The sequence below is a fragment of the Lycium ferocissimum genome, chromosome 5 (assembly GCF_029784015.1).
Source record: "Lycium ferocissimum isolate CSIRO_LF1 chromosome 5, AGI_CSIRO_Lferr_CH_V1, whole genome shotgun sequence".
In the NCBI taxonomy this organism is placed as follows: domain Eukaryota; kingdom Viridiplantae; phylum Streptophyta; class Magnoliopsida; order Solanales; family Solanaceae; genus Lycium; species Lycium ferocissimum.
This window is the reverse complement of record NC_081346.1, coordinates 49,044,593-49,070,249: the sequence shown is the minus strand read 5'-3', so window position 1 is coordinate 49,070,249 and position 25,657 is coordinate 49,044,593.

The following is a 25,657-nucleotide window of genomic DNA, read 5'->3' as shown; positions in this document are numbered from 1 at the left end:
CAAATACACTCTAACAAAGCTACGGGGAATGTCAAAAGGGGTAAAATGGAAATAAGTGCTAAAACGACCTAACGGGTCGGTGCATCATCAACCACTTAAGCACATGTTCTTCCTCGAACATGAAAGGAAAGGGATATACCAGAATTATCGAAAATAAAAGGGTATCAAATCCACAAATTCGTCTACAAAAAATAGCAAGTGCCCCTTCCTCAAAAGTCAAATTCTGATCAAGCAACACCCAAACCCACTGAATCACACGAGAACTATCCGACTAGTGTTTCTAGAACAGGGAAAAATGTGAAACACAGGGTGAACACCCGATAACCTGGAGGCAAAGAAAAACTCGTAGGCTGCCTGACTAATACGTTGACTAATCACGAAAATACCAATGCACTTGGGGCTCAACTTGTCCTTCTTCCCAAACCTCATCACCCCCTTCAAGAGAACCCTTTAACAAAACCCGCTAAAGATCCATAAACTCCAATTCATGAAGCTTTCGATCTGCATAACTCTTTTGTCTATATCTGAGCTGTGAGAATCTCCATATAAATGTCTTAACTCTATCCAAAGAAAGTCATATAATCAGTCTGTGTCACCAAGTCTAACCTCAAATCGAGCCAACCAACAGGAGATCGATATCTCCTACCCTACAGAGCCTCGGATGATGATAGTCGTTGTAAGCAAACCTCAAAAAAGGTAAAACTGATCTCAATCACCACTAAATCAATCACACAGGTCCGTAACATGTCCTCACGGGCCCGAATAGCCCGCTCGGATGGGTCACCAAACTGAGGGTGGAATGATGTACTAAGCTCCACTGGAGAACCCAACACTTTCTGCCTAGGATGCCAGAAATAAGGTGTAAGTCTAAAATGACAGAAATGTGAGCCCCAAGCAAACAAGCCAACTCTCAAAAGTAAATTCTAGCCAATTTCTCTAAATTACAAGTAGTCTGAATCGCTTTGAGATGAGCCAACATCGTCAAATGGTCCACCACGACCCAGGTGACATAAACATTTCCCAACAACCATGAAATCTTACCATAAAGTCCGTAGCAATTCTCTTGCTCGCTTAATCCGTCAAACCTTCTTAACTTAGCTCAAAAGTCTAACCCTTTTACATTCAACCAGTTCCCCGCGAGATACTCGATTTGATTATAACCAAAACCCTGAACACAATCTGTTAATTCCATAATTATCATTGTGTTAGCCACAATCCTTTATCTGAAGTCGTGACCCGTTGTCAAACTGCACCCGCAAAGTACCTCAATCTCACTTATCTTCCTCCCTCACCTTCTAAAGCCATTTCTCGTACCAGGAACCTGTAGAAATCATGTAGTCACACACCCCGAGTCCAAGTCATGACAGCATCTGACCAGACAAACAATTTGTGCTTGTACTAAGCCAAATCTAAGCATCTCCATCAACAACTGATCTTATAGAAAGCCAATTGCGCAATTCTAAATTCCCATAGCATCGTACCGACGAGCCGAAATCACTGAGTCAACACTCACCATACAGATCTTCTTAATACTTCAAATATCTTACTATGCATACTACCCCATTGTTTATCTTGTTGTATCCATTATGTAAAATCAACTGATCATTCCAAAGTAAGGCCTATGGCCCCAGCTTCACCCTTCATAACCATAAATCCTTGAGTGCAATACTTATTACTCGTTTTAGCAAATCCAAGAGTACCAATCTCATAATCCATGAGCCTTACCCCGCATGGATACCTTCAAGTCATTCAGATTAGAAATAATAGACCATACTATCTACCCATGAACATTTCAACACCGTCTACTGCTACGGACATAGTCTTTTCTCAAAATTATGACTCCAACCACCTACTGTAAGGATTCCTTATTGTCGATCAATTCTCGCTCATCTATTAAAGGATGCCATAAAATTACCTATCTTGGTATTGCACCAGTTGCCTTTTAATCGACCCTCAGTCACAAAGTTCCGCTGATATTTGCCACAAACTAGGTCAAATCACCTATAGAATTCCTCAAACAAACCTGTCACTTTACACCCTTTCTGAAAGATCTAATATAATGACACCACATCTCGATCATGATTAAAGCAATGTGACGTTGCTTCAATTCCAAGTCTTATGAACCTTAATCCTCCAAAGCTGAAGATGCCTTTTTCTTAACTCCTCTTTTTCCATATCCTATCAAAACCACTTTTATCAATATCAACAAAGAATCACCGAAACCCACTCGTCGGGTAGATCAAAATACTATAAATCTTAAAAATATAGCTAAGCTAATCATGGAGGCCATAGCAAACCACAAGCTTAAGTGTCTGAAAGTTTCACTTGCCTCACTCGAACCTTAAAACTGAAAGCTCCTCAATTTCCAACGCAACGCATATGCCATTCCTCAAGAAGCCTTTCAAATAGAAAATACCAACAAACCCTAGTCATTCAACTAAGTTAATCACCATCGAATTAGTCCATAACATTAAGGGTGATCCTTGACTACTACACATATTTCCGTACCAACGTCCTTATATTGCTCATACAGGTTTCCTTGCCAGCACCCCCTTAAAAGACGAATAGCTCTACCATCCTGGACCGTGAGTCTACCGATCCAAAATAAGTATCCAAAGTCCTTTGGCGAATCCACTACACTTGTTCAAACTGATTTCACTTATCCTCAAACAACCCTCTGAAATATACCCCGCGACTTGAATTAGTTAACATCCAGTGTTAATCGTAGAACCTTTTGAACCAAAGCCACATTTACACTATCCATAAGTGTCCCAAGTAGTCAATTCTTCACACTCATCCCTCGCTAGATTCATTCCTATTAACCGATCATTGTCTCTTACAGAAGCCTACCATGTTGTCAAGCTTACAGATAAATTTACGTCCCTTTAGCAATCACTTCGTAGGCAGAGTAGTCTCGCAAAACCGACAGGATCGTGGCTTAAAATGACCCCTTACCATCAAACCAACAAGATATCACACAAACCCGTAAACCCGATCTTTACCAAAGGATTATACCCGATCATTCCACAAGAGTCAATCATCTATAACCAACAATTGTCAGATGAGAACATCCACTACTTGTGCTTGTTCGATAACTAAGAATGATCCATTCGAATTCCCTACGTACACCTCGTATCATACTATGCTACGTCCCATCCCGTTGTACACACCCGAACCTGAAAACGTGTCCTCACAATTTGTGAGAGATTGGAACAATAAATTTTAGACCTTACCAAAATCAAATACTCACAATAAGGAATGTTGCAATGGAATTTTCCTTAGTTTCCCATAGCATCTCGAAGATAAGTACAAACGTCTCCGTACCGATCCTTAAGACTCTACTAGACATTGTTCTTGTACTTGTGAGCCCTATTAAGCTAAAGCTCTGATACTAATTTGTCACGACCTAATTAGGTCGTGAAGGCACTAACTCCCAAGTAAGTAAGCCAGCCATAACCTGCTAGAAAAATTTAATAAAGGAATTAAATCGGAAAAATAAATAATTTATGATTTTTCAAATACTAGTTATCCTTATTTTCATAAAACACGATAATAGAGGTACAACCATCCCTGAATCTAGTGTCACTAGTACAAGAATGACTAAATGAAGTATAAGTCTAGGCCTACATTCGGAAAGTACATAAGATGTCTGAATTAAAAGACATCAATAACGATAACTAAAGAAGATCCGGTTCCATGGATCAACTGATGGCTCGCCCCGAATCATCCAAATGACCATCACAACAGTCGGTAGCATCTCAAGATCCACTCGTTCCGGGACTAGAAGCCGCACATGAAAATATTGCAGTAAGTGCAGCATAAATACGGGGAACAACATGTACTTAGCAACAGCATCGACCGACCCCAAGGAAAACAGAGATGAGGGCTGGCCTACAATTACTACTTCCATGCTTAACCACCATTAGTACACAATAATAAGATATTTCAAGCCGTAATAATATCAGTTAAAGACTGTGTGAAGATCGTGATCCATAAGCACATCAGGTAACAAATTAGCATCTAAGTCATTGGTCTGTCAAGAAGTCAAATAAGTACCTTGGTCCTTAATTCGTCAATCATCCAAAGCCAAAAAAGGCAAACCAAAACATACGTCAGCAAGTCATACAACACGTAAACCAACAGAACGTATGATATGCAAATGTATGTAATGTCATGCAATGCAAGGCCTTTACATTACCCGACATACACACGTTTGAATGTCAACGAATCATGACCCATGGGGGACTCGCGAGGAATATATACCACCTAGCATCACAGATGTTTGAGATCTTGTCGTGTTTCCACTTATCGAGTCTTAACCCCTTAAGCTCGTATGCCTGTCAATTAGCCCATTGTCTTATAATCATCATCACTTCATCTAGAATCATTTCCCTTCGGACCTTTCATTAGTACCATCAATGCATATGAGATACCATGATAAATATGAATATGACATGCTCAACAACAAGGAATCAATGCATATAGTAAAGGACCTTATCTTTAGTCATGATAATTATGCGGGAGATATATAGTAAGAATGGATATCGCATGCATCACAATAAGAAGTTGGAATACACATAAGATCCCCCTTTTTCAAAGTTCTCATAATCACAAAGGTTCCACCTCAGCTTCTTATACACAATAAAGTTCTGTCTCAAGTTATCATCATCACCCCGTCTGAAAACATTTCCCCTTGGACCCACATATGTATCCTAAAATATATATATATAATGCATGAGATACTAGATGAAGCACGATTATGGCATGCACAATATCAAGAAGCCAATAAATATAGTAAAAGATCTCATCTTTATTCATTATAAGCTGTAAAGGGCCTACCCTTAGCCTATTATGCAATAAAATCATTATCTTAGCTTTTGTTCCACTTTTCAGCAAGCATTTTGCAGTGATGCGTACCATACATATCAAACAAGACAGACTCACAATCAAAGAGACATTAAATACGGGCTTCATACCCCACTCACAAATCCATAGGATCATACTATCTACCAGCTGGTGCCCAAACCATGGCATTCAGACTGACTATACAATTTAAATTGCACAAGTTTCCATAACATGTCACTGGAACCCGATACAAGTGTTAGTCACCTCACGAGTATCGGGATCCCCTTATTATCCTTGTTACACCCTCTTAGTTAATTCAATTTATCAACCACGACACTTAAGTTAGAGTTTACAGTCTCAACATGCCTGGTAAGAACTCCAGCCAAATCACAACAGAGCCTTGCCCTTCCTTAGAGCTACCGAACGATCCAATTTGCTCAAATACCGATTAAGCGTAAGAATATGAGACAAATGACTCCCATATTATATTATTGAAGATTTGGGTCTAAAAAGTTGACTCGTAGACCCCGTTCTAAACCAAAAGGTCAAATTCACAATTTTATTGGAAAACGGTTTCAATATGGTCTAATTAGTATTCTAGGAAGTCATACGAATCCGTTGATACCCATAATGGCATTCTTTAAATAAAAAACCAAAAAGTCACCGAAAAAAAAGATTCCATGCCACGAAGGGCAAAATAGGAAATTCGTCCCAAAATTAGACTACCCACGATTCATATAGTCTATAAAAAAAAATATGAATGAAATCTATCCACAAATTCATATTAAACCTAGAATTCTTTAATTCCCACTGAGGGTTCTTATTTTTCCCAATCCCCTCTTTAAATCAAGTGTTCTATCATGAAAATCCCCACTAAGTGATGAGATGAATGTAAAAAGAGAGTCGGAATCTTACCTAAGAGATGTGTCTAGCAAAATCCTCCCAAGATACTCTCTAACCGAGCTCCCAAATGGAAAATATGAGAACGAAGAGCTTAGGGTATGGAAGGAGCACTAAATATCTATTCTGGTCCAGCGATCTCCATGCCAGTGGATGATTCCTCGTGCCTACGTGTCTGCTTCTCTAGACAGTCTACCACAGGGGCGAAGTCTTAAAGATCTTGGAGATGCGCGCACGCCCAATCCACACAAGGGCGACTCCGCTTCTCTGAACATATCTTTGCAAAAGCAATACCAAACAACATTTCCTAAATCTCACACCTGTGGGCCTCCTTCCGCAGGAGTGACACTATAGGGGCGGACAAATGCTCGCAGAGGCGAGTACACCAGAACCAGCAAAAAATTTACTTTTTGACTCAACCACTCCGAAATCCCGAGACTCTCCCGAAACTTCCCGGATACCAACTAGAAATGCAACCACACATAAAAACATGCTACAAACTCACCCGCGCATTCGAAATTTCCAAAAGAGATAGTTTTGACTCAGTCAACCCCTAAAGCCCAAAAACCATCAGTCTAACGAAAAGACCAAAATGCCCCTGAGACCCCCAGGAACCAAACCAGACACTCAATCAACCAATAATCGATGTTTTGGAACTATTAGAATTGACGGAATTTGGAAAAAATCGCGTTTCCCCCCTATGTTCACTTTAGCCAACCCAACACTTATGAAATGCTAAAACTCTCACTTTCTCACTCAAATCACATATGATTGCCTTGAGAATTATGCCACCCTTCCCTACAAGTCAAATACACTCAAACAAAGCTATGGGGCAGGTCAAAAGAGGTAAAATTGTCAAAAGTGCTAAAACAACCTAACGGGTCTTTCCATTTGTGGGCTTGTCACCTCGTTTATTGTGATTTGGGTTGTTGACATATGTGTGATATTGGACTTGTTATTAAGTTATCATATTGTGGTTGTGATATGGTTTTTCTTACTTATCATGACATTACCATGGATAGAGGAAGGAACATGATTCAATACTGATATTGTGTTACGTGTCCATGTGTGGCTTGAGTGGAATTTGATATGATCTAAACTTGAGATTGATATATGCATATCATTCGTACACATTCTATATGATTCATTGATATGAACGGTGACTTGATATTAATAATGAAAAGAGGGAAAGTGAAACATCCGAGACTTCTTATTATGGTGGTTGAAACAAGCATATTTAATATGTCCTCTCTTGCATATATTATTTGATGTTATCTATTTCGGACGTGGCATTGTACAGATTTGAGAATAAGTTTGTATTGGTAGTTAATTTATGGATGTTGTTACGTTTATTCACTCTCATTATTATTGTTGAAATTGACATTCATACATGCATTTCTCATAATACTGTGATGTGGTTCCAATGGAGAAAGTGAAGGGTGAAAATCCTCTCTGGGCTGTGTGCGGAGTGACTATTGACATACTTGATATAGTAGCCATCTCTGGGCTGTGTGCAGAATAGCTAGTGATATGGAACTATCTCTGGGATGTGTGCAGAGCGGTTGGTGTTGTGGAGCCATCTCTGGGCTGTGTGTAGAGTGAATAGTCCATGGATTTCGCGGATCCCCCATGGGTCATGACTATCGAGATGTGGAGGTTTCCGTCTATAGCATGTGTGTACAATATGAGACAGTTGGCTAGTGCATTGCATTGCATCGCAGATGCATTCAATTTACATCCACTTATATCTCTGATGCTGGTTGTTGTATTTATTATATTGGATGGTACGTTTCAGTCTTGATTCCTTGTTGTTGACTCATTTGAGATGTTGCGTGCTTGTTAATCACTTACATAGACACTTGATGGATTCGAGGACTAGAAGTTTCCGTCTAGGCTATAACTGAAGACTACTGAGATCTAGTGTGGATCACATCACTGCCAGTCTTACGTGGATGTGCTTAGTGACTGTATTTTGACTACTTATATGCCAATCTTCTAGTTTCTTTCATTTATATATGTTAGCTAACTGTTGTCCGCTGATGATGCCTACCAATACATGTTGTTTGTACTGATACTACCTTGCTTCATTCTTTTTCTCGAGGCAGTCAGTTGTAGTTCCCAAGGGGAGCTATGTTCTGATCCGCTGCTCGGGGACACTCTATCCTATTGTCTTTATTTCATATCATGAGACAGACTTGTATATTTCAGACTAGTATAATTCAGACTTGTATTAGTAGCTCTTGTACTGTTCAGACCAGATTCCTTGGGTAGTTGTGTATTCCGCATTACTATCTATCTATAATTTTAGACTTCTATTGCTCTTATTTATTATTTATGTTGTTGGATGAATCTTTAAGGGAAGGGTTCGCCTACCAGGTGGGAGAGGCGTAGGTGTCTGCACAATCGGTGATTTCCATCGTGACAAGTTGGTATCACAGCCCTAGGTTACCTGGGTGAGCATGTGTAGTAGAGTCTTGTGTATCGGTATGATGAGCTCCGTACATATCTGCGAGAGGCTATTGGACATTTCAAAAACTTCCAATTCTTTCATTCATTCGTTCTACTTCATTCAAATTGGTATCTAGTATATTCAAATTAGTATCTGGATTTCTTTATTTTATTCCTTCACTGATGATAGGAACTTCTCCTTAAATTCTTATGCGAACAATTTGTTTATGACTTGTGGTGGTACGGTACGAGATGTGTCATCTTGATTCGGACGCGTGACCAAGTTTAGTTTCTAGCTATGGCTTAAGGATTCAGTTGTGTGGCATCGTGGTTAGACTCATTTATTGTGATAGTTTTCTTGAGAAATTGGAGAGATGGTACAGAGGGTCAAATGATCTCCATGTTTTGAGTGTTGCTTGGAAGTCGCAGAAGTGTATTCATGGCTTAATAAGAATGATTTGTTTGAGGTATGATTGGTTTGGGAAAAGTTGATTGGTTAGGGAAAAGTTTCAACATCGTCAAGGAATTATGAGGGTTTGTTTGGCACGGGTGTACCAATGGCAGGTCAATGATTCAGCAATGGCAGTGTATTAGATGTCAATATGCAGGGACGAGTGTAAGTTTGGTAAGGATCATCGGATTTGGCAAGAGAATAGTAACTGCGTGTAATAAAGAAGCGAAGTTGAGAATAAGGATATGAAGGATGACTTTTGTGGAAAACGTGTAGCGAAGTAAGTATAATGACCTGTTAGGTCGTTTTGGTTGCTTTCGTATTTCTTTATATTTTGCCCTTGTGAAACCGCCTTTTTGCTTGTTTTCACAATTTGCTATGTTGGGTAATCTTTAAGTGTTAGGTTGACTTTAGGCATCTTCGGGGGTGGTTTCTTCTTTTGGGATTTTTGTTGGTTCCATTAGCTTCAAAACGTTGAATATAGCATGATTGGGTGTTTGCTTTAGTTCCCGAGGGTCTTAGGGGCATTTTGGTCTTTTGGTTGGAAAGTTGGTTTTTGCCTGTTCAGGGTTGACTTGGTCAACGAGACCTCATTAGGGAATTCCAAATGCGCGGATGAGTTCGTACCCAAACCGATAAACTATTCATACCGCGTTTTTACATGGATCTGCATATTTGGTTTGTGTTAGGGAGGTTCCAGGAGAGTCTTGGGATTTTGGGGAATGAGAGTCAAACACAAAATTTTTTGGTTTCCGGTGTATTCGCAGGTGCGAGTAGGTCCCACCCCTGCAGACACGCTCCAGCGAGTGGAGGAGCGCAGGAGCGAGACTTAGTAAATCTGCGCTCGGACCGCCCCTGCGAAGAATTTTCCCAGGAGCGCGAGCACCCCAGCGAAGCTGGTTCCGCCGGTGCGAGCTAGGATATTTTGTGACGACTTCATCGAGGCAAGGAATTGTCCGGCGTGTGTGTGCACTAGAGCGAATTTATGTTAGGAGGAGCGTGAATCGTTGTACAGCATATAGTCTTTAGTGTGTTCTTTCTTTAGAATCCCATTAAAAAACCCCTAAGTTTGATAGCATTATTGGAGGAGAGTTGAAGTCAATTCAAGGAGGAATTATTGGGTAAGTGTCCTAATTTGGTTTTATGATTATTTCAATGAGTTGGATCCTTAATCCATGCTTAGAATATTGAAATTAAGAGGTTTATGGAAGGGTTTTGGGACCCCAAAATGAGAATTGGGAATTGATCAATTGAGAATGAATTCGTAGTTTTTTATGGATGATTTTTGGTGTTTAAGTTATATAAAGCATGAGGATCATGATTTTAGGCTCAATTTACTATTTTCCCCTTTTGGGTTCGGAATCCTAATTTTAGTTATTATTTTGGGGATTTTGGATTATGGAGCAATATGGATATTGTTGGACTCGTGTTCTAACATATATTCCGTATTTGATTATACTTTGTTTGTTTGGAGACTTCTGGGAGTGGCTAGGGGCGTCGTGACTCGAGATTCGGCTTACCAGGCATGTTGAGACTTGAACCTTTTCTTGAATGTGTGTTTTGGTTGAAAAGATCTAATAAAAGGGGTAATTGGGCGAACTAAGGGGGTTCTGATATTTGTGAGGTCACGAGCACTAGTATCAGATACCGATCATCATGTTTGGGTATTTTTGCTATTTCAATTTTATAGTTGGTCTGAATGACATGCCTGGGCACTAGCTGATAGAATAGTATGATCCTTGAGATCCGTGATTGTTGTCCAATGCCCATACTCTATGTCTCTTATCGTTATTATTTTCTTGTCTTGTTTGTTCATGTGCATATCACTCATACGTATATCCTCGTTGTAATGAAAAAGATAGTAAAAATTTGAAGCCTTTATGATATTGAGAACATAAAGATGGAACTCATGCCTTTACACTTGTATGCTTTATTTTCGCACTTTGATTTCGGTCTAATTATGGCTATGTTGGCTTACTAGTACGGTGGGACTAGTACCATCACGACTTGGGATTTTGGGTCATGACAAATTGGTATCAGAACCCTAGGTTAATTGATGTCACCAATACAAGGACAATGTCTATTAGAGTCTTGCAGATGGGTACGAAGAGCTCCGTACTTATCCTCGAGAGGCTACGGGACCTTTAGGAAAACTCACATCTTTGATTCCTTATCGTGCGTATTTGCTTCTAATGTGATCTAAGATCTCTTTGTTTTGCTCTCTCATAGATGGTGAGGACACGGTCCGCCACTGTAGGTGGTCAGGAGTCCAACACTAGCAACCGCACCTGCTCCCTGAGTCGCTAGGAGAGGTAGGGAATGAGGTAGAGGTTGAGGCCGGGCTGGAGCCTGTATTGCTAGAGCACTCGTAGCCGCTATTGATCCTACCCATGAGGCATCTCTCGAGCCATAGGGCAGTGATCAGGTCTAGGGTGAGGTACCCGTGGTGGTACCGGGTCAGGCTCCCCCAGTTCCTGTCATTGCAGAGTTTTCTCAGGATGCTATGGCTCGTCTTTTGAGTTACTTTGATTGGATGTCCCAGGCAGGCATGATCCCGACTGTTTCTGAGGGATTCTAAACTCGGGTAGGAGCACAAACTCTCAAGCAAGCAGTCGTAGGTTTAAGGACTCCTGAAGCGCGGCCAGCGGTTCAGCCTACTATGGCTATTGATCAGTAGAAGAGATGGGATAATATTGACATGATGAAGCCGCAGACTTATGATAGAAACCTAGATGCTGATGCTTATGAGTTCTTGGTTAGTTGCCATAACAAATTGGACACCCTTGGACTAGTAGAGTTCAATGATGTGGGGTTAGTGGTGATGCAGATTATTGGCCCTGCCAAGCTATGGTGGAGAACATTCTTGGAGACTAGGCCCATTGGATCGCCTCCGCTCACTTGGGAGGAGTTTTTGAGAGTCTTCTTAGAGAAGTGGGTCCCTTCCAGCTTGCGTGAGGAGAGGCGCGAGAGGTTTGATGTAACATCCCGTAAATCCGAATTAGGTATGAATGTATGAATCTAGTATAAAGGTGATATTTTAGCTATACGAATCTATTTGGGATGAACTCGGGTGATAAACGGTCGTTTTGAAGTCAAACCAAAAGTGAAGTTCTTAAGGCCTTCTAAATTCGTCTAAGTCTAGGACAGTCTGTACTTATGACCTGTTTTCAGGCACTTGCGTTAGGAATTTGTGAAAATTTCCTTCTTCAAAGTTGTAGCCCTTTGAAATACCTTTCCAACGGTATATTATGGGGGTCAAACGGACATTTGTGCAAAGAGTTATAGCCATTTTACTGAAGAGACGCAGTGCAGTCCGTTCACCGATCATGTTATACGAACTTGTTATACGGCCCATATAATTTTATACGGACCGTATAACTCGTCCGTACTTCAGGACGCTCCAAATCGACGTTCTGTTCAGCCATGATAAATATGGTCATATTATACGGACCGTATAACTTTATACGGACCGTATAACTTTATACGGACCATATAATATGTCCATATAACCTCCGCCTCATTTTTTGTATAAATCCAAGCCTTGAGTTCTTCTATTTCATTATTCACAATTTCAAGCCCTAGCAATAATCCAAAACATCAAGGTAAGTCAATCCAAACCCTTCCAACTCAATTCTAACATATACTTTAATAATCTAAGCAAGAAATCATTCTTCCTAATCTAGGGTTTTCAAGAAAACCCATCTCAAGGTTCAAGAATCAAGATTTAGGAAATCTTCTCCAAAATTCAAGTCTTCAATTCAAGATTTTGGAGCAATTAAGGTATGTAGAACTTCCATCCACATGTGGGAATCTCTACGTTCTTCCCCATGCTCCGTTTCTTGATATCCATGAAGTTCAAACCCTAGGGCATTAAACCCAACATATTGGTAGCCCATAGTTGTCACGACCCAACCCCGTAGGCCGTGACTAGCGCCCGCCCCGGGCACCCGTGCGTACCAAAATTTCAAAATCGTAACCCAAGTATTTAGAAAGAAAATCGTTGTTTCCTAATTTTTTCTTACTAACCAAAATTAACTCGCACGCGAAAAATACCAACAAGGACACACGGAACAACACATCATGTATATATACTTACGCGGACCGGCCGCCGCGGCGAATGGGATCGCCCAAACACACATATATACGTACATCTGTACCGGATGACCCTAACCCACAAACCTGTCCATATGTCTAAACCGACCGGAATCATATGACGGGAGCCAAGTATATATATAATAATGTACATCATGAAAAGCAAGAAAATATATACCAAAATAGATAAGCTCAAGAAGCAGCACCCCGAGAAGAAATAGATGGCCTGACGGTGGATCCTCAAACCGGCCAAGGCGGCATGAAACATGGTGCCATGGAGAAATTGGGGTCAAAAATATGTTTCTTATGCAAAGCGGAAACAAGAAACATAGTCATAACCTAGAACAAGGAGTGCGAAAAATGTAGATAAAATGGACTAATTTATGTGAGCTAATATTAACCGTTGGAAGTCCGCTATCCCAATATAGCGTATTGATATAATATACACACATGTAGCCGCGCCGAGAATCCAAATGCGATATCACACATGCACATACACACATACCGCGGCCAAGTATCCGTCAATATGTACCCACATACCGCGGTCGAGTATCCGGCGGTCAATAACGGAGTGGCGGTCAAGTATCCAGCGGTAGCATCACACACACATGAACAATTAAATGGTTGAGTTAACTTCCCAGAATCCGATGACCAAATATATTTATTAACATCAGCAAGTATAGAAACAAGTTCCAGATTTATCAGAATTAGTGTACCAAACTACAGCCTCCTGAAATCGTTCCTATGTCAAAATGTGTCATCAACTCAATGAAATAGTTAAAATAATTATCTTATATTAATGGTTAAAAGTTCTCAACACAAAACCAAACAATCCCAATAGATCATTTAAAAGAGGTCTCGGGGGCTATGTAATCTCGGTCAAATCAAGGTTTCTAATTTTTACGAATATTGAACCCTATGGAAGCATCCATGAAAGTTTCGAGGCGATCCGAGCTCATTTGAAAAAGTTATGAAAGTGTAAGCATTTTTCCAACAAAAGTAAGGAAAGTACTTCAATTATGTCTTTGAATGAATAGTAACCAAAATCAAACTCGGATTTGATTTGAATAACGACCCCGATTGTTTCCAAACCTAGTATACCTGAGACATGCCTCGAAAGGAAAGGGTGAGCTTTACATACCTTACGCGCTCCTTACGCTTGTCAAAACTCAATTAGTTTGATTCAAAATGTAGTTGAATTGGTCAAAAGGCTTACCAATTGTCATTTATAAGCTTTAAGGCTAAATCCGAAAGTAGCGCCTTGTCTATGGAAATTCCGACAAACTTGATATATAGATATATGCCCCCGAGGATCCAACTATGGTAATTTAACAACACAATACCAACAACAACAATCACAAAATTCCTTATGACATAAATAGTCTTCTATTCTTCATAATTCAATAACTTCCATCCCTACTTCATACTATCAAATTAATATCAACATTTCTCATATTCATTAACTAACTCAATATTATTCAAATACATTCCGATAACGTTCCAAACAATATTCACAAGTTCAAGTATTTCCACCAATTCCATATTCTACCCAAAACTTTCACAATTGCCACAACATTAGCAACTAGCATCGTTTCCTTCCAAATTCATTCACAATAATCATAGTTTGCATTCTAACAACTTCATACTTCAAATTACATAAACTACTACAACATTACACATGTTCATTTTATAATCTTCCAACATTTTTCCATGACGACAAATACCATTAACCTTCCATTCACTTCATGCGAATCATAACAACACAACTAACTAGCTAAATAACATTTAATCCGCTACTCACCACCACCACCATGGCACACGGCCATGAACCACTATCACACACACACACGCCATGCACACACACACCTCAATTTCATAATTCCCATCCACTTTTAATCATTATAACATGCAAACTTATCTTATGACTCAAGAAATGAAATTCTTACCTTTTTCTTCAATTTTTAACTTTGTCGCAAACGTCGCTCTTTCGCTAAACCAATTATATCACGTCGGAGAGCGTCCCAAACTTGACAAGAATTCAACAAGAATAGGATTTTTGAATCAAGATAGAAGGCTTGGAAATTTTTTTTCTTTTTTTTTCTCTCTTCTTTCTCCTTGGCCGTGACCTCTTCTTTTTTTTTTTCTCTCAATTTTTCTTGAAGTTTCTTGAATATTAATGGCCCCTTTCTCTCTTTTATTACTTAATTTGGCCATTTCATGGGCCTTAGCCCATTTCCTCTATGGCCGGCCATGGTTGGCCATTTTAGGCCCAAAAATATATTTTTTCCAAGCCCAATTATTCCATGCCCGTTTCTTGTAGTTCATGAAACTATTTTCCAAATTTCCCATTTTGCCCTTAGCCTTCCTCGGTATTTTCGCACCAATGTTTCCATAGCCGACATGTTGATACTAGTATAATCCAAATATGGCCTTATTTCTTACAAGCAAAAATTATTCCGAACTTTTCAAATATGCAAAAATGCCGGATATAACATCCTCCCCCCCTTTAGAACATTCGTCCTCGAATGTTGAATTAGCCTTACGGGATCTTATGAGGTTTTGGAGGAGTTTCCTTTACAATTATCACGAAGTCAGTTCATACATCAATCATTATAACCAATTAAAGAGTTTAAATTACACATGCCCGCGTCGGTGGCGCCTCACGATCTGTCCCCGGTCAACGCATATAGGCGGTTCGATGGACCGCCGGGCTGAAGGCTCGCCACGGCCTCTCCCACGGCCGGCCGGTGTCGGCATACCTCGCCCCATCGGGCGCATAGCTACGAAGGTGAAGACGAACCGCAACCGACCTGGTGGGCCGGCTTCCCCCCACTTGCCCCGCCCCCGAGTGGGCAATCTCTCATATAGTGGCCTCGCCATTTAAAGCAAGCACCCGTGGCATGACGACATTCCCCTCCCGGGTGACGCCTCCTACGGTGGGACATCGGGGTAGGGGTGGCCTCCGGCTAGAATGCGGGTCCACAATCTCGAAGCCCGGGAGCTCTGACCCGTTTCTGGATACCCCGCACCATCTGGACTCCAACCAATGAACTGTGGGGGCATACTCTGCGCTGGCTGGGGAGGGTATCTATATACAAAAATATATTTTTTCCAAGCCCAATTATTCCATGCCCATTTCTTGTAGTTCATGAAACTATTTTTTTTTTCAAATTTCCCATTTTGCCCTTAGCCTTCCTCGGTGTTTTCGCACCAATGTTTCCATAGCCGACATGTTGATACTAGTATAATCCAAATATGGCCTTATTTCTTACAAGCAAAAATTATTCCGAACTTTTCAAATATGCAAAAATGTCGGTTATAACAATAGTTATGTATTTATGTATATGAATTTTGTATCTATATTCGTTATTGTATTCCTAATCTTCCATTACGGTTATTAGGAACCCTAGCTTAATCCATGAATCATGAATTCTTCCTCATGTGTTCTCATTATGTTTATATGAAATTTTATGATTTTATGTAGCAAGTTACAAGCATGTTTTCAAGTCAATTATATATATAATTATGAACTATTGTTATTACTCATGAATCAAGAACATGTTTGCAAGACTACGACAAGTTATCTCATGAAACCATATTATAAGATATTTCATGAAACCATGTTACAAGTTATTTCGTGAAATCATGATTACAAGTTATTTACAAGTTATTTCACGAAAATCATGGGCTTCTTAGCCAACTATATCATGTTCATGTTTTTGGGATTGCTTAGTTAACCGAGAAGGCTTAGATAGCCTGAAACTACGTTGCCACCGTAGGATAAGGGTTGTCAGCAAGGAGGCAACACCTTCATTATGCAGTTTGGATCCTTACATGCTTATTATTACTTAAACCTCATATCCCTGGCAAGGTGTGAGTGTTCTGCTGGTAGGACGCAAGTACCAGATCATGTTGTCGGTTATACTATAGCATTCCCCACATTAAAAGCAGTTTTATATATATGTATTTCCATTGATTTACTGTTTTCAGACTTTACTCACGTTTCATACTCATGTTCAAGTTACATTCAGTTTCAGTTCATGTCATATACCTATGTTGTGCCATGTTCTTCATTTCAGCAGGTTTTACATACTAGTACTATTCACCATGTACTAACGTCCCTTTTGCCCGGGGCCTGCACTTCACGGTGCAGATACCGATTTTTAGGAGCATACACCTGCGCAGTAGGATCACCTCAGTTATCAGCTTATTGGTGAGCCCCACTCCTCTCGGGTTCAACATGGAGTTTGCATTAGTATTCAGTTTATGATAGTCCAGGGCCATGTCCTGGTAGTTAGTATTCAGACATGTTTTAGAGGTTTCATAGACAGATATTAGTTCACAGAGTCAGTTATGCTTTCATGTTTGCAGACTATTACGTTTTCATGAATTTTTCATGCTATGACATAATTTCAAGACTTTATTCCGCAAATTACATTTTTCATGATTCATTTCAAATTGCATCATATAGATTATATTGTTTTGATGCCCATGTTAACAAGCAAGCCATGAGGTTCGCTCGGACACATGCAAGCAAGGCCCGAGTGTCGTGTTACGCCCAGGCCATGGTTCGGGGCGTGACATTTGATCATCTTGACCAGGGTTCAATGAGTGTTACTAAGTATGAGATGGAGTTTCGTGCCTTGTCCCGTCATGCTTTGACTATTCTGTTGATGAGGCAGAGAGGATCTGCAAGTTTATTCGAGGTTTATCGCATCATCTTAAGGTTGCTGCTATGTTTGTTGCCTCTTCAGGAAAGGACTTTCAGGGTGTTGTTGATGCTGCGCTGGGTATGGAGACACTTAGACGCCAGGAGTTTGAGGATAGGTCTTAGAAGAGGTTCCGTTCTTTGAGAGGTTTTAAAGGTTCCTTTTCTGGAGGTCGTGATCACCACAGTAGAGGCCATCATCCTCAGTCAGTCGGCCAGTCCAGGCAGTTATCCATCCTTCTCAGGGTGGTACTTCGGGTCGTAGTGGTGGATACAGTGCGGGTAGAGCTGTCAGTCGTCATATTCTCGGTTAGGTGGTCATTTTTGTTATTTCGATTATTCTTCTTAGCCAGTAGCCCATGGTGGATGTTTTGAATGTGGTCAGGTTAGGCACTATGCCAGAGATTTCCCAGAGCTCGACAGGGTGGTTCGTACCCCAGTTCTTAGGTCTCTACTCTGAGGCCAGCCAGTCAGCCATCGACAGGTGGTTCCCTGAGTGGTAGAGGGAGTTCTCATTCGGGTAGAGGTGACACTCAGACCGGCCGTGGAGGTGTCCAGACTGGTGATGGTGGAGCCCGGTGTTATGCATTTTCGGGTAGACCAGAGGTAGAGTTTTCATATGCTGTGATTATAGGTACTATTTTCTCTTGTCAACAGTCAGCTATTGCCTTATTTGATCCGGGTTCTACTTATTCATATGTGTCTACTTACTTTGCATCGGGTCTAGATATGATATGTAAGTCTCTTGATGTTCCTGTTTATGTTTCTACTCTGGTGGAAGAGTCCGTAGTGGTGGATCAAGTGTACCGATCCCGTGTAGTCACTATGATGGGTTATGAGACTTGGGTTAATTTGATGAGTCTCAATATGACAGATTTTGATGTGATTCTAGGCATGAGTTGGTTATCCCCGTACCATGCTATCTTGTATTGTCATGCCAAGACGGTTACTTTAGCTATGCTTGGCATTCCTAGGTTAGAGTGGAAGGGTACGGTTAGTCACGCACCTAAGCGGCTAGTATCTTTTCTTAAGGCGAGTAAGATGGTTGAGAAAGGGTGTCTAACTGTCACGACCCAGCCCCGTGGGCCGTGACTGGTGTCCTAACTGGACACCCACACGTACCTACCTGTCAGACTAGGCGTACCAACCGGCTAATTCCATTTAAACATACGTAAATTCATACAGATATACGATACCTCGCACAAACATACATATGCATATATACATACTGAAACCTGTACAGAAGCCGTTAGGGCTATCATAACATGCGAGTCGCAAACTCGAGCATACGTACACGACCGGACAACCCACAAAAACCCGCGTACAAGTCTACGGGGCCTCTAACATACAGAACAGAATCAGAAGACGGGACAGGGCCCCGCCGTACCCAAATGACCATATGTACAAAGTAGACAAACAACAGAAGATATATACCAAAAGTATCAGCTCCGGATCAAAGGGAGCTCTTCAGACAGCAAACCGATGTCCTAAACTGGCGGCGTACCACGCGGCGCGTCTGTACCTGCGGGCATGTAGCGCAGCCCCCAGGAACGGGGGTCGACGGAAAGTGTACCGAGTATGCAAAGCGGAAAAGTAATACGTGTAATCACGGTCAAGAATAGGAGTACGTACAACCGGAACGACGAAGCTATAGTCGAGTCCGAAGTACAAACTAATACCTTGTCCGAGACCTCGTAAAAACATAGTGCCAAAAGGTAAGTGATGCATACCGGATCATGTAACACCATATGAACATATGTCGTGTCCCGGCCCTACGATAAGGGACTCGGTAGGTGAGATCATGCATAACAAAAACATGTAACATATGTACGGATAACGTGTCCCGCCCTTTATTAAGGGACTCGGTAATAAGGAATCATGCATGTCGAATCATATATCATGTATACATAACGTGTCCCGCCCTCTACCGCGGGTCTCGGTGAATAATAATCATGTGCCATCCCGGCCACCATCCCCGTATCATCATATCATAATCATAAACATATAACGTGTCCCGGCCCGCGAGAGTACGAGGGACTCGGTGAATGATGCAGAGAAGTGCGCACGAGAACATGTCCTGGCCCGGCTCGTTGAATAGACAAATCATCACTTGCACGAACAGTAGTGCAGAAACATATGCAGATAAGACCAGACTCAATAATCAAATCAAATAATAAATCATAACACGTACCTTTCGAACGTCGCGACGGATTATGTCCAAATAGCACTTTCGAGAGTATTCGTTCGTGACAAACATATATCCCAGGATTCAATGGAATAATCAGAATGTTCATGTTTCTCAAACAGAATGATTCAAGTGACAGATCGTCTCGAAGAAGTCGAACGTCAGACGTAGTACACATGTATGTTCTCTTTGGGGATGGCACGATTGTCATATCAAATCATACTTTAAGAATCATAACACATATCACAACATATTATGGACTCGTCACACTTATCATTCGACAAACGGAGCATTTATTAGAAATTTCTCTTAAGAACTGAATAGGAACTAGTCAAACAAGGCCATAGTAAGAGGTCTCGGATTCTGTGGGCCCACCTCGGGTCAAATTGAGGCGGCGGGCATACGTCATGGATCATAGACTTTATAGAATCATTTATAAGCGTTTGGGAAAATCCAGGCTCATTTGGGAAGGTTTTGTACATACGAATCATTTTGACGACAATTTGTGAAGGAGCAGGTTCAATCTTACTGAACGATTTAGCGCTATTTTCAATTTTAGATTATGAGACGCGGAAGTGCAATCAAGGCTCGCTTTCAAGCCTATTACCCTCAGAACATGCCAAAGAAAGATAAGGAAGGCTTTACATACCTCAATTACGCCTTATGCTCGCTTGGCTTCACTTCCAATTTCGTCAGAAATCTGCAAATGGTCACTCTTACCGCTTACTATTCATGAAAGCTAACATTTCAACTTTGGTTTATACTTGGCTACGAAATTTCGGCGGAAGACTTCCCCTATACATACCACATCCCCGAGACTCAACTCGGCTCAAACTAACCAACAACAAGCCAACACAAGTAACAACAACAACAACCAACACAATATGCTTACTTTCTATCATAATGCCATAATTCTCATTTCAACTTCATACTTTCAAATCAATACTAACTCCACCCATTAAACCTTTATTCATATTACAAGAATCATCACAACACAACTAACTTGTCAAACAAGACAATTCATTTTTATTCCAACCTTTCCATAGCTCACGGCCAACATACATATTTCCAACTTCAATCCAATTCATACAACTTTCATTTTCAATTCATATTCCACAATAATCACAACTAAAATATAACACCAAATTCAACACCAATTCCATTCACAACCATGCACACACACACGGCCATACATACACACACACACGGCCTACTCACTACAATTCACAACACACAAACTCTTCATACTTCTCATTTATTTCATAGGACCATAACAACAAAATCAACATACTCAACAAGTTCAAACATTTCCTTCAACCTACCATGATTCACGGCTACCACATACTCACACACATGCACGGCTAACACATACACAAGCACAATTCCATGATTTCCATACCATTCCACTTATTCTAACATCCATAAACCTTCCATAACATAAAAGAAAACATGGAATTCTTACCTTTTCCAATAAATTCTTCTTGCCAAAAGAAACACTTCCTTGCCTTGAAAATTATATCAACTTGTAGAGCACCTTGAGCTTGCTACTAATTCAAGAAGAACCAAATTTTTGAACCAAGGATTTAACTCCAAGAATTTTTCTTTTTTCTTTTCTTTCTTTTTTCTCTCTAGCCGAATGGCTCTCTCTATTTTTTCTTGATTTTTCCTTTGATTTTTCTTGAAGTTTCTTGAACCTTAGCCCTTTATATAATTAATCACATGCACAATTAATTAATTTCCATGGACTTAGGCCATGTTATGGCCGGTTGGGCCTCCCTTGTTTGGGCCTCATTTCTTTTTTTTTTTTGAGCCCAAATCTTCATGAATCACATTTTGCAATTTCCGAAACAAATTTCCAAAATTCCAATTTTGCCCTTAGGCCTTCTCCAATATTCTAGCATCCAAACTTCCATAACCACATACACATACTAAGAAAAATTCAAACATGGCCTCCTTTCTCATAAATCACAATTATTTCGAATTTTCCAACTATGCAAAAAGGCGGGATATAACATCCTCCCCCCCTTTAAAACATTCGTCCTCGAATGTTAATTCCACCTCATGGTAGATCAAGACCAGTCGGGAAGGTCTTCTTGCCACTTACATACTTGCACTTGATTGAAGAACTTGTAAAGGCCTTCATTTTCCAACTTCATCCATCTTCCCTCGATATCACCTTATTAGGGTTGTTCGTACCGTCTTAAATCGGATATACGGCGGACAGAATCTTAACCAGAACCAGAAGATCAAACGGACGTCAGACGAAGTCATATCCGGAATCAGAAATACGAAATTACGACAGACAAAATCATATTCTGACGATTATCTTAAGCGAATTCAAATTCGGAGCCAGACGTACAGAAGCATATCGGACGAATCCATAATCAAAGTCAGACACAAATCCGTAGTCAGAATCAGACACATAGAAATAGGTCGGACAGATCTGTAAGCGGAGTCAGACGTATAGAAATTTATCGGACCGATTTGAAATCAGAGTCAGACGTATAGACACATATACCAAACGATTCGCGGTCGAGGTCGGATGTACGGACGTATGTCGTACGGTCCGCGATCAAGGGCGTACATACGTAAATATATCAGACAGAGTCATATCAGAGTCAGATGTACAGAGGTTTATCAGACAGATTTGAAGTCAGAATCAGACGTACCGAAGTATATCGGACAGAATTATGATCGGAGTCGGACATACAGAGGTATATCAAACGGAAACGTAATCAGATTCAGAAGCACAGGGTTATGGTAAACAGATCTCCACCGAAAGCAGGGGCGCAGAATTATGGCATACCGAATCGCGATCAGAGTCGAACTACCTTTACTATACTTCAGAGACTTACGGAAATTTCCTTGTCATCCTACTTACAAACATTTCCAATTGCCATTCAAATTTGCCCTGGTTTCAGAACCGTACTGTTCTTCATTCTTCTCCGATCTCGTCTGTCTTAATCGGTGTAACCTTGTTAGGATCTCTAATCACTCCACACACTCAAATTCCACTTAAGTTACCCCAAATTCTCATTTAGTCTTCATATTCATATTTGGGAAAAATTCTTGACGTACTTCCCAGGGGGTCACCCATCCCAGGATTGCTCTAGTCTTAGCACGCTTAACTTCAAAACTTCTATGCATTTTGATGCGTTATCGGTAATATCACTGAGTCAATTGCCTCACACGATCTTTGCCACGTAATTTAGGGCAGTTCAGCGCCTTAACAAATTTTTCGAAAATTTTCGTAGCGGGTCCCACCCCGGTCCAAACTACACAATTACCATATTGCCCCTTCCGGATTCCTCAATATCTATTTCCACTTGTACTCATAATTATCCTCCACCCGGGGTTTCTAGATTTGTACTTATGGCGAGGACATCTCAGTCGTCCTTATTATCACCGGATAATATTTTACGGAAATCATACATACATAGGAAATTCTGGGAAGCTCATATACTTAAAAAATAATCAATTTCGGGTCGACACGGGGAGGCGCCGTGAGAGGTGTGTCCACCATCATCCTCGTCGTCCGTGCCCTACCTACACGGCCTCCGCTATCACTCGCATCTGAATCGGAGGGGTATGGATGATCAGACAAATCCCGGCTCACTGGTGACCAGATCAAAGAGAAATCCGTAGCACTCTCCGAGGTAGCCGGGCTGACATGGTGCTCACTCTCAAAAATGACTGGCGTACCCCAGGAAATCCTCTCCTCCGTCGTCCCAGAAGAAGGCTCCGATGGACCTGTCTCATAACTGTTATAGCCCGTATTTCGTACGTCCAGATGTTGCGAGACAATGGTGAGAAATTAAGGACAAGACTATGTTCTAAAACAATTTTAGTGTTGGAGTTGTTGGGAATATTATTTATGAATATTGGTACTGTGAAAATATTGAGAAAGGCTAAGGGTAAAAAGAGGAATTCGCAAAATGGTTTATGGAAATAATGTGGAAGACTAGGGGTAGAATGGTAATTTCACAAAAGTCTTGAAAATTTCTATGTTGGCCGAATGGTGTGCCACATTTTTTTATTAAATGGGGGCTAATTGTAAATTATGAGAATGACATGGACCAAAACTTGTTGAAGAAGACACTTTGTCTTCTTTGAAGAATTTTGAGAAAATTCAAGAAAATAAAAGAAAAATCTAGAAAAGAAAAGGTGGAGGGGGGGGGCATGTGCCCCTCACATGACCATAAGTGTTATATATATATATGTGGTCATCTTTTAATTTAATAGAGTGGAAGAGAAATTGAGAGCAAACAAAAAAAAAAGAAGATGAAGAGAGGAACATAGTGGTTCGGCCATGGCTCTCAAAATTGAGCCATGGGAAATTGACCAAGGAAAATTATTTTCTCCTAGTTTTTCCACTAAGTGGAAGGTCCTTAACAACATGGAGTGATTGTTGTGGCAAGCAAACCATTCAACCTTACAATTCTCAACTCAAGTCATGTTGAAGAACTAAGTGGAAAAGGTGAGAATTCATCCTCTTTTATATGTTATGGATGATTATGCATGTTGTAGTGTATGGAAATGGATGAAAATTATAAAACTATCTATGTTGGGTTGTGGCCGTGTAGTAGTGTGCATGTGGCCGTGTATATATTGAATTGTGATGGGATGGTAAGCGAATTTATGTAGTATGTTGGTTGTTGTGTTGTATGGAAAGGAATGAAGAATTCATGAGATTATGCATGTAGTTGTGGTGGCCGAATGGGGTAGTGTAATATAGAGGTGATGAATTAATTTTATGAAGTATGTTGCTTGTTAGTATGATGTTAAGAAATAAATGAGAATATGTGTATTGCATGTTGGCCGAACATATGTGTGGTGTAGAAGAAAATGAAACGATTCTATTTAGTGCTTTGATTGTTATGTTGTTGTTATGCAAAGGGATGGATGAAAATACATGAAAAGATGTAGGAAGAGATTATGGTCGGATAATAGGTGTTTTGGTAAGTTAATGTAAATCTATGCTATTGGACGTTTTAGTTGTCGTCGTTATGAATCATGTAATGTAGAATGAAGATTGTCGTTGAAGTTAACGTAGATAAATGATAATAAAATATATGGTTGTTGTTGAAGTTGAAGGTTCCGGATGAAGTAGTATATCGATCAAGTTGTTGGAACAATATGTGAATTGAATTGAATGGAATTGGATATTGAAGTGTTGCTAGAATAATTGTTGGTATTGTTGATAGTTTGGCCGGGTTGAATTCCCGGATTGTTGTTGATTAAAAGTAAGCCGAGTTAGATTCTCGGGGGTGGTATATTTACAGGGGAGGTGCTGCCGAAATTCCGGCAGAATATAAGTGAATGCGTTGAAAGGTTAAGGCAAGTATGTGATAATGAAACTAATGAATGGATGAATTCTCTTGCATGTAGACCATCAAGTTTGGACGAACAAGCGTAGCTAGTAAGGCGCGGCGCAGGTATGTTAAGGCTCGTCCCCTCTCTTTCTATGGCATGATCACATAATGAGATTTGACAAATGCTTCCATAACGCTCCTATTTTAAAAGTTAGAAATTATGATTCCAAAACATGATTTTTCTTCTTAAAAGTTTATAAATGTTTTCAAAATATTCATTTTCTACAAATCCAAGTTTTACGTTTTTAATAGCTTTTATGACAAAAACGATAACTATGATTTTATGATGACAACGATGATACCCGATATGAGAAAAAGTCCATGAAGAATATGGCGAGAATGTGTTCTTACTATGGATATGATGACATGAGAATATGAAGCTATTTCTTGATTTTCTTAATCCTATTTATGGATAATGATTATTTCAAAGGTTCCAAGTATAAGAAACGACACCCCACGATCTCCGTTCTATGTTTTCTCATGATGTTACTTTCCATTGATAGTCTCGCCTTATTATTAGTTCCTTCAAGGTGAGGCAAGGCGCCCATGGTTATTCCATAATGTAATCGGAGGTTTCCGACCTTACGTCACTCCGATAAAGTTATAGCTTTTGATTGGGCTCTCATGCATGCTTTATAAAGTATGTTTTTTTAAAC